Here is a 9,295-nt window from a genome sequence, read left to right as displayed (position 1 = left end):
TATTAATTTTGTATGTAAAGCGATCCACTATAAAAATAATATTCATAATCTGGGAACCTCAAGTAATAACCGCCGAGGGTCAACACGCCTATGTCGGGGCGCAGTCGTGGTGATTGACAGAGGGGGTCTATAGTGTGAAGTGCAAAAAGAAATTGAGAACACGCCTCGAAATGTAAAAAGCAAAGAAATCAACCAATGAATGAATAAATGTTGGAATAAATAAATGAATACATCAATTAATAATTAAACGTTTAAATAAATACACGACGACATCAATACATGCATAAATAAGTCAATGTTGAAATAAATACATGTTGACATACATACACGACTACAGAAATAAATGTACACGAATACACGTTGAAATAGATGAATGCCCATGTATTCATGTATTTATTTCAGCCTGTATTAATTGCATTTATTTCAACATTTATTCATTTACATATTGGAGTATTTAGTTCAACATGTATTGAGTGACAGAGTCTTCTCCCTGTGTGTTTCTTTTGAACCAGCCATGGATAATCGCCTGCCAGGGACCCGCAGCGCTGCGATTATCCGCCACACAGGTTCCGGGGCCGCCTCCGAGCGGGGCGAGTATGGCGTTATTCCGATGCCGGGGTTAATTGGCAATCTCGGCGTGTGGCTGTGATCGTGGGACACAATAGCAAGTGCCTGCGAGCTGCACCCACTGCCACCAGAAAGCACCGAGGACATTTCCCTTTCCCCAGGTAAGCGCCTCGATATTTCCTCGTGTTTCTACACAGCAGAGCCTGGCTACACAAAGGATCTGTGTGTGTGTGTGTGACAACGCAGAATATGAAATGATGTTTTAATTGCATGTGTTAAAAAACAAAACAAAAGCCTTATTCTCGAAACCGAGGCATGTTTTCAGCCCTGTCTATGTGTGACACTTGGGTAGAAAAGTCTTATCTACAGAGCCTCCGTGCTTTACTTCGTTAAATCATTATTTTATATTATATTCATGTATTTTATTTCGTATGGAGGTGGGTGTTAGGAGTGCAATCGGAAAATCTGTGGGGTTTTTAAAATGACATTTCAGTGAACACTTAGCCTACATGATTTTCTTACACCGTGGACATCAACAATACATAATAATACCGGCAACAGAAACACTTGTTTTAACTGCAGTTATCACAGCTTGTCAACTGCATTAGCTGTCGAAACGTTTTATTGAGCATTGCCGAGTGTTTTTTATTTTCCCAATAATTTGTTAGTCCAGTATTAGACAGTATGGTTTCGGGAGCTGTGTGCACAGGTGCAGCACCCCCGGCGCGGCAGTGTCGGATTTACACGCAATTATAACGGGTGCGGGGGGCATTGCCTTGCATTGCTTTCTTGCTGTAAAATGAAGAGCAGCTGACATTGAGCACTGTACCACAGGGTACCAGAAACCGCTGTGATGTCTTAAAAAAGAGAAAGAAACAGCCTGACAAGTCTGCAGTCAGCGATCAGATGCACCTCTTATAAAACAGACGTATGCTTTCAGTGTCACGAAGTAGCAGCATAATGTGGTCACACGTTTCTCTTGTTAAACCCGGCGCTGTCCGCTGTCCCTTTTTGCGGGCGATGGATGAGCAGGATAGGCTGTGTGTGTCTAGTACCATACAATCCAGTCTCAATCCCTAATAGTATCCTGTAGGTTACTGCTCATCTCAACTACTGAAAGGTTAATTTCTCATAACGACCCCTGGAGGGAATTGAAGACTTTCATTAAGACTTCTATCATTCTGCATTTGCGCGACTGAATGTTACTGCACACCAGACTTTATCTCCTGAGATTGTACCAGCCGGTTAGTTGTTTAAAATAGTGTTATTTTGTGTGTGGAAAATGATCTGTGTATATAAATTAATCAACACATGCCATATATATATTGATACTCGTATGCTATTGACCCCCCCTCCACACACACACACACAATCATAATAATAATAATAATAATAATGAATTAAATTATACATTTGATAAGGACCTTTACATGAGCATATATCCACATGCACTCATTCTTTAATGCAAAATATATAGTTTATGTCTTTGCTAACCAGTTAAAGTATATGGCCTATTTAAAAATAATCTAATAAGGAGCTCCTATTTACATAAACATCACCAATGCAAAGCACAGAGAAAGCATTTACTCAAGGTCAAGCCTACCTATCTTCTAAGATGTAACCACAGACAGGACCGAACATTTACTGATATAGTTAAAAGCAAGTTTAAAACATGCATAGCAACTAGGACTTCCATTTTCATAAGTACTGCAGTGGGGACTTTGTTATATTTTTTTGTTTTCTGTGTTTTGGTGCACTATATAAACATGATTAATGACACCAACAAATAAATGCACTGAATCAAGCTCTTTATCAGTATACAGACAACTGTATTTTGTTTTTCTCCAAAAAAATTGTTTTTAAAACTATTAAGGCAGAGAAACCTAAGAAGGGACATTTTGTAGTTGTTTGTTCTTCTGTTTGAGTATTGATTTCTGAGCTTTACTGATGTGTAAAAGTTGCACAGGCCTGGCTCAAATCAAAACTATGACACGTCTGACAATCACACATTACAATTTCAACACCTGATAAAGACTTTGTTTGCTGCCATCAATCACTGTGCTATACACTCACCTAAAGGATTATTAGGAACACCATACTAATACTGTGTTTGACCCCCTTTCGCCTTCAGAACTGCCTTAATTCTACGTGGCATTGATTCAACAAGGTGCTGAAAGCATTCTTTAGAAATGTTGGCCCATATTGATAGGATAGCATCTTGCAGTTGATGGAGATTTGTGGGATGCACATCCAGGGCACGAAGCTCCCGTTCCACCACATCCCAAAGATGCTCTATTGGGTTGAGATCTGGTGACTGTGGGGGCCAGTTTAGTACAGTGAACTCATTGTCATGTTCAAGAAACCAATTTGAAATGATTCGACCTTTGTGACATGGTGCATTATCCTGCTGGAAGTAGCCATCAGAGGATGGGTACATGGTGGTCATAAAGGGATGGACATGGTCAGAAACAATGCTCAGGTAGGCCGTGGCATTTAAACGATGCCCAATTGGCACTAAGGGGCCTAAAGTGTGCCAAGAAAACATCCCCCACACCATTACACCACCACCACCAGCCTGCACAGTGGTAACAAGGCATGATGGATCCATGTTCTCATTCTGTTTACGCCAAATTCTGACTCTACTATCTGAATGTCTCAACAGAAATCGAGACTCATCAGACCAGGCAACATTTTTCCAGTCTTCAACTGTCCAATTTTGGTGAGCTTGTGCAAATTGTAGCCTCTTTTTCCTATTTGTAGTGGAGATGAGTGGTACCCGGTGGGGTCTTCTGCTGTTGTAGCCCATCCGCCTCAAGGTTGTAGGTGTTGTGGCTTCACAAATGCTTTGCTGCATACCTCGGTTGTAACGAGTGGTTATTTCAGTCAAAGTTGCTCTTCTATCAGCTTGAATCAGTCGGCCCATTCTCCTCTGACCTCTAGCATCAACAAGGCATTTTCGCCCACAGGACTGCCGCATACTGGATGTTTTTCCCTTTTCACACCATTCTTTGTAAACCCTAGAAATGGTTGTGCGTGAAAATCCCAGTAACTGAGCAGATTGTGAAATACTCAGACCGGCCCACCTGGCACCAACAACCATGCCACGCTCAAAATTGCTTAAATCACCTTTCTTTCCCATTCAGACATTCAGTTTGGAGTTCAGGAGATTGTCTTGACCAGGACCACACCCCTAAATGCATTGAAGCAACTGCCATGTGATTGGTTGGTTAGATAATTGCATTAATGAGAAATTGAACAGGTGTTCCTAATAATCCTTTAGGTGAGTGTATATACTGATTGACAAAGTGAATATTAGATGAGACAACCAAACAAAAAAATGTTGAGAGAAGCATCTTTTGATTATAAAACTGTAAAAACACTATAAATGTGAGAACCTGGTGTGCAATACCATGTGTTCTCCACAGGCTCTTTGTGATTAAAGACATCCTAAACTGTAGGTTTGCTGTTTGCCAATAATGCATGATGGCTTTTAACTCAATTTCTCCTTGTTGATTTCAATTAGTAGCAAATGGAAGTACATATTCTTGAGTATTGTCAGCTGCTTTCTGTTGAGGTAACAACTCCAGAGACTTGATTTTATTGTCTGAGATGGATCACAGCTCTATGTACATTCTCTTTTCTTTTATGAGCAAGGACAAGATGTAAAAAGACAAACTTGTATTCAATATTGCAATGTTTTTTTTTATGTAGTGTAATATAAATTCAAAGAGACTATCAGAACTGAAGTGATAGTCTCCTGCACTAGAGGAGGTTCTTAGACCTCTCTGTGCCCCCTTATTGTATTAAATTAATATAAATTTATCTGAAACATGCCTTTATCCAAGGCGACTTTCATGGTTGAGCAAACACTACATATACTCAGTGTTACAAGGGTACCAAATCAGTATTTAAAAATGATGTACATATAACAGGGTATAAATTAAGGTACAAGATGACAATTGTCTACAGGTTGTAATCCAAATGGACTTTAAAATGGGTCAGAAGGTGGTGAGACTCTGTGCGGTCCTAATGCTCCTGGGAAGCTCATTCCAGCACTGTGTGGAAGAGCCTGAGGTGACAGGAAGACAGCAGAGGCTTTACCAGCCAGTCTGAGTGGGCTATGGTTGAGTGGTGGAAAGGTGATTGAGGTAATGAGTCGGCAGTCGGTCCTGCTGTGGGACCTCACTCCTGCATGGAGGAGGCATGCCATGGTTCATATCAAACACAATGCATTGTGCACTGACCACTGAAATAATGATACGGTTTTCTTGTTCTGCTGTGCTTAGAAGAATGCAGCGCAGATGGGTGTTGGTGGAGTAATAGATATATCTATATCTATATCTATATATATATATAGATGAACACTCACCTAAAGGATTATTAGGAACAACATACTAATACTGTGTTTGACCCCCTTTCGCCTTCAGAACTGCCTTAATTCTACGTGGCATTGATTCAACAAGGTGCTGAAAGCATTCTTTAGAAATGTTGGCCCATATTGATAGGATAGCATCTTGCAGTTGATGGAGATTTGTGGGATGCACATCCAGGGCACGAAGCTCCCGTTACACCACATCCCAAAGATGCTCTATTGGGTTGAGATCTGGTGACTGTGGGGGCCAGTTTAGTACAGTGACCTCATTGTCATGTTCAAGAAACCAATTTGAAATGATTCGACCTTTGTGACATGGTGCATTATCCTGCTGGAAGTAGCCATCAGAGGATGGGTACATGGTGGTCATAAAGGGATGGACATGGTCAGAAACAATGCTCAGGTAGGCCGTGGCATTTAAACGATGCCCAATTGGCACTAAGGGGCCTAAAGTGTGCCAGGAAAACATCCCCCACACCATTACACCACCACCACCAGCCTGCACAGTGGTAACAAGGCATGATGGATCCATGTTCTCATTCTGTTTACGCCAAATTCTGACTCTACCATCTGAATGTCTCAACAGAAATCGAGACTCATCAGACCAGGCAACATTTTTCCAGTCTTCAACTGTCCAATTTTGGTGAGCTTGTGCAAATTGTAGCCTCTTTTTCCTATTTGTAGTGGAGATGAGTGGTACCCGGTGGGGTCTTCTGCTGTTGTAGCCCATCCGCCTCAAGGTTGTACGTGTTGTGGCTTCACAAATGCTTTGCTGCATACCTCGGTTGTAACGAGTGGTTATTTCAGTCAAAGTTGCTCTTCTTGAATCAGTCGGCCCATTCTCCTCTGACCTCTAGCATCAACAAGGCATTTTCGCCCACAGGACTGCCGCATACTGGATGTTTTTCCCTTTTCACACCATTCTTTGTAAACCCTAGAAATGGTTGTGCGTGAAAATCCCAGTAAGTGAGCAGATTGTGAAATACTCAGACCGGCCCGTCTGGCACCAACAACCATGCCACGCTCAAAATTGCTTAAATCACCTTTCTTTCCCATTCAGACATTCAGTTTGGAGTTCAGGAGATTGTCTTGACCAGGACCACACCCCTAAATGCATTGAAGCAACTGCCATGTGATTGGTTGGTTAGATAATTGCATTAATGAGAAATTGAACAGGTGTTCCTAATAATCCTTTAGGTGAGTGTGTGTGTGTATATATATATATATATATATATATTATATAATTTATTAGTGGCACCCTGATGGGTTGGACCTGGTGCTTGGGATCTAGGGCAGGGTCTTGGGAAACACAGAGGCAGGTTATGGTGCAAAGTACTCAAAACTAAAATACGTACAAACATTTTAACAAAACCCTAGCTCCTCTCGAGCCTAACTAAACTAGTGAACAGGTCCCTTTCTATACATACAACTGAAAATAAGACAAACCGCAACCATACAAAGTCCATGATCCATTAATCAAAAAGCAATCCTTCTGTCTCTTTACTCTGTTTTATTGAGGAGGGGAACCAGAAATCAAGCTTGCGGTAATTTGCCCCCAACTAGGTCTGGTGTGTGGCAGAGACTCACGCTTGGCGGTCTTTCATTATCATAATATTTACAGCTCTGGAAAAAATTTAGAGACCACTCCAAGTTCAGAAATCAATGTTAAGTTGTCTCTTCATTTTTTCCAGAGCTGTATATATAATCTCCTTTGTTTTTAGCTTTGTCCGTGGCTGGGATGCATCATAGTTATTGATTTTGATTGTACTACTGTATACTGTGACTTTATTATATTGCATTATTGATGGAATTGTAGAATAGGAGTCAACAGAAGACCTTTTTGTCTTTGTGTTTTATTTTATTTCCCTCTAACAGATCTGTTGGTAATGCATAGTTGTTCTGTTGTTACATTCTGAATTATTCACATTTGTTAAAACTGAATAATTTGAATATTATTTATATATTTTGAAGAAGAAAAAAAAGAAAAAGGCAGAAATCCAAATATCTTTGATAAGTAATATATGGCACTCTGTTATAGAACACCTCTCAATGAGCCAGCTAACATAACTGCAGTACATTAGGGTTGAATTTAAAAAAAAACAAAAATGTGTTCATTTGGGGTAAATAAAAAACTGGTCTAGTAAAATATTAAAGAGATGGAAGTCATAATAGAGGGATGACTTAAATTAGGCTTGAGACTCGATCTTGGAAAAAACCATCTCGGTGCAGCAGGTTTTAAAGATTACAGTAGCATGGTTGCGTTCCAACTGTGTCAGAATAGTTTTTTCTTTCCATAGTTGACATCTTGGGCTCGGTCTCGCTCCGTTTTGGGTTTTGTGCTGAAGCGGGTGGGTGTACAGTGTGTGTTCCTCTGCTGTGCTCCACAACCTCTTCTCAAAGAGCGGTTATATAAAAGCTGGATTCATTATTATCGCCTACATCCCTGAACTGGTAACACAGAAGTAATAACACGTTGTGTGGTAGGAAATGGAAAATATATATTTTTAACTGTTCTTCTGGAGGGGAACAAAGTACAGGCCAAATGTGCACGCCTCTTCCCCCTGTACTGAAAATATGACATGATTCATCAAGACGTCTACAGATTGGATTGAGGTTTTTGTTCCTTTTGTAGTAAAATAATAATAAGTAAATGTAACAAAGAAATACACTAATTGTCAAGGATAACAACTATGACATGAAAAAGGATGTTTCTTAAAAGCCTGGAGTGACATGGGGGATTGTATTTATAATGTTTGGAACCCCGCTGCTTGCTTGCTCATTAATTGTTGCAGTGTGGGTTCTAGAGTTCAGAGTCTGGAACACAGAATACCCAGAACCCCTCTCTCTCTCGCTTCTTCAGAGAGCGCTGCAGTGGAGGGACTGCAGAGTCTATTGTTGAAAAATACTGGGCATCAGCAAAAATTGAAAATATTTTGTTGCCCAACCTGTAGGTGAAGTTTAAATTGGGATCTTGCTCATAGAGGGAGCTGGTGAAGGTTATCCAGAATAGGTTGATATAAGATCAGCTGCAGGTGGGTGTTTTTTTTTGTTTTGTTTTCCTGATAAAATCTGGCTGCTAAGTTTTGAACTGATGGTAGATGCCTAAGTAAGTAATCTGTCAGAGCAGCCGGAAGACTGTCACAGCAATCTGTCCCTGACATGATAAAAGCATGGATAAGATGCTCGCTACTGGCACTGACAAGATAAGCAAATTTAACAGTTTTGCAGGAATGGCACAACTGTGTCTTCCACACTTGGCTAACAATGGTGATAAATGAGGGTGTATTCAGAAATGATACCACTTGGCAGTGAACTTGGGAGCAGGGGGGTGGGTGGTGATTTAAGTACGATTAAGCAGTTGTTTATATATGTAATTTTAGAGATGAATATCACGTTTGAAATCGGACTGAAGACATGCGAATCCGAAGCCGCAGTTATTATTTTAATAGGGAGGCAGAGTGAGAGTGACTGAAGTGAAGATTCAGACCAGGCGGCTCAATTCCCAAGTGTTTCTATGAATGCTGTAGTGGTAACAAACAAAGGATGTTAGAAGGCTGGGGGATCACTGAGGGGGCCAAAAAAAACGAAAGGAGGCGATTTTAGGGCTCAGGGCAGGCGCTTAAACCCTGTCCCCTCACCTTTTGCATTTATAGTTATTGATGGTTTGTGCTGCATTTTACATCCATCAGGATTTATATCTTCAAGATGTGAGTGTTGCCTGTCTCTGGCTGTCATTTTTTTCACACATGCTTTTTTTTCTTCTTCTTTCTAATCCATTTCTCATCACATTTTTCCTATTCCTCTTTGAAATGTGCTTAGGGTATTCAGATAAAAGTGAGCAAGAGATCTAATGAGACCCTTAAGAGAATTACTTGGAATATCTTTCCAATCTATATGCAAATAATAATAATACAAAATTGACAAGGTTGTCCTAATAAAAAATAAAATAAAAAAAAGAATGTTTTACAGTAGGTAATTCTTATCCAACTTTATAATCAGCAACTTTTTGTCAATATAACATGAAGCAAAGTCTGTCTTTTTCAGGTGGAAACTATCCCCCCCTCCTTTACCATTCATTTTTAAATTGTGTTTTTGTGTATTCCACACTGACATTTTGGGTTTCTGCCCTAATATTGTAAATAAGTGAATTACTATTGGACAGGATGTCACTTACTATTAGACCAAAAGTTATTGCATGCAAATCCATGAGCAAACAAGGAAGGTGATTTTGCCAGTGGGTCTTGGATAAAGAATGCCAGTCTGTGGTGCCAGGGATGCTTTGTTCACACTCTCCTGGTCCTTCAGAAGAACCATTTTGTAATTTGAATGGCTTGAGACCAGTGATTCTGCTTTGAA

General features: G+C 40.2%; 1 protein-coding gene across 4 annotated transcripts in view; it reads left to right on the top strand.

Annotated features, from left to right (window-relative positions):
* Positions 1-645: 645 nt before the first annotated feature.
* apba2b (amyloid beta (A4) precursor protein-binding, family A, member 2b) overlaps positions 646-9,295 on the top strand; it is a 90,960-nt gene continuing 82,310 nt past the window's right edge. For all 4 annotated transcript variants that reach the window (XM_066701282.1, XM_066701281.1, XM_066701280.1 and 1 more), the window contains exon 1: positions 646-728. The gene's annotated coding sequence lies outside the window, so the exon portion shown is untranslated. The remainder of the gene's footprint in view (positions 729-9,295) is intronic.

This window comes from Amia ocellicauda, chromosome 4 (assembly GCF_036373705.1).
Source record: "Amia ocellicauda isolate fAmiCal2 chromosome 4, fAmiCal2.hap1, whole genome shotgun sequence".
NCBI classification, from domain to species: Eukaryota; Metazoa; Chordata; class Actinopteri; order Amiiformes; family Amiidae; genus Amia; species Amia ocellicauda.
This window is presented reverse-complemented; position numbering and strand designations above follow the sequence as displayed.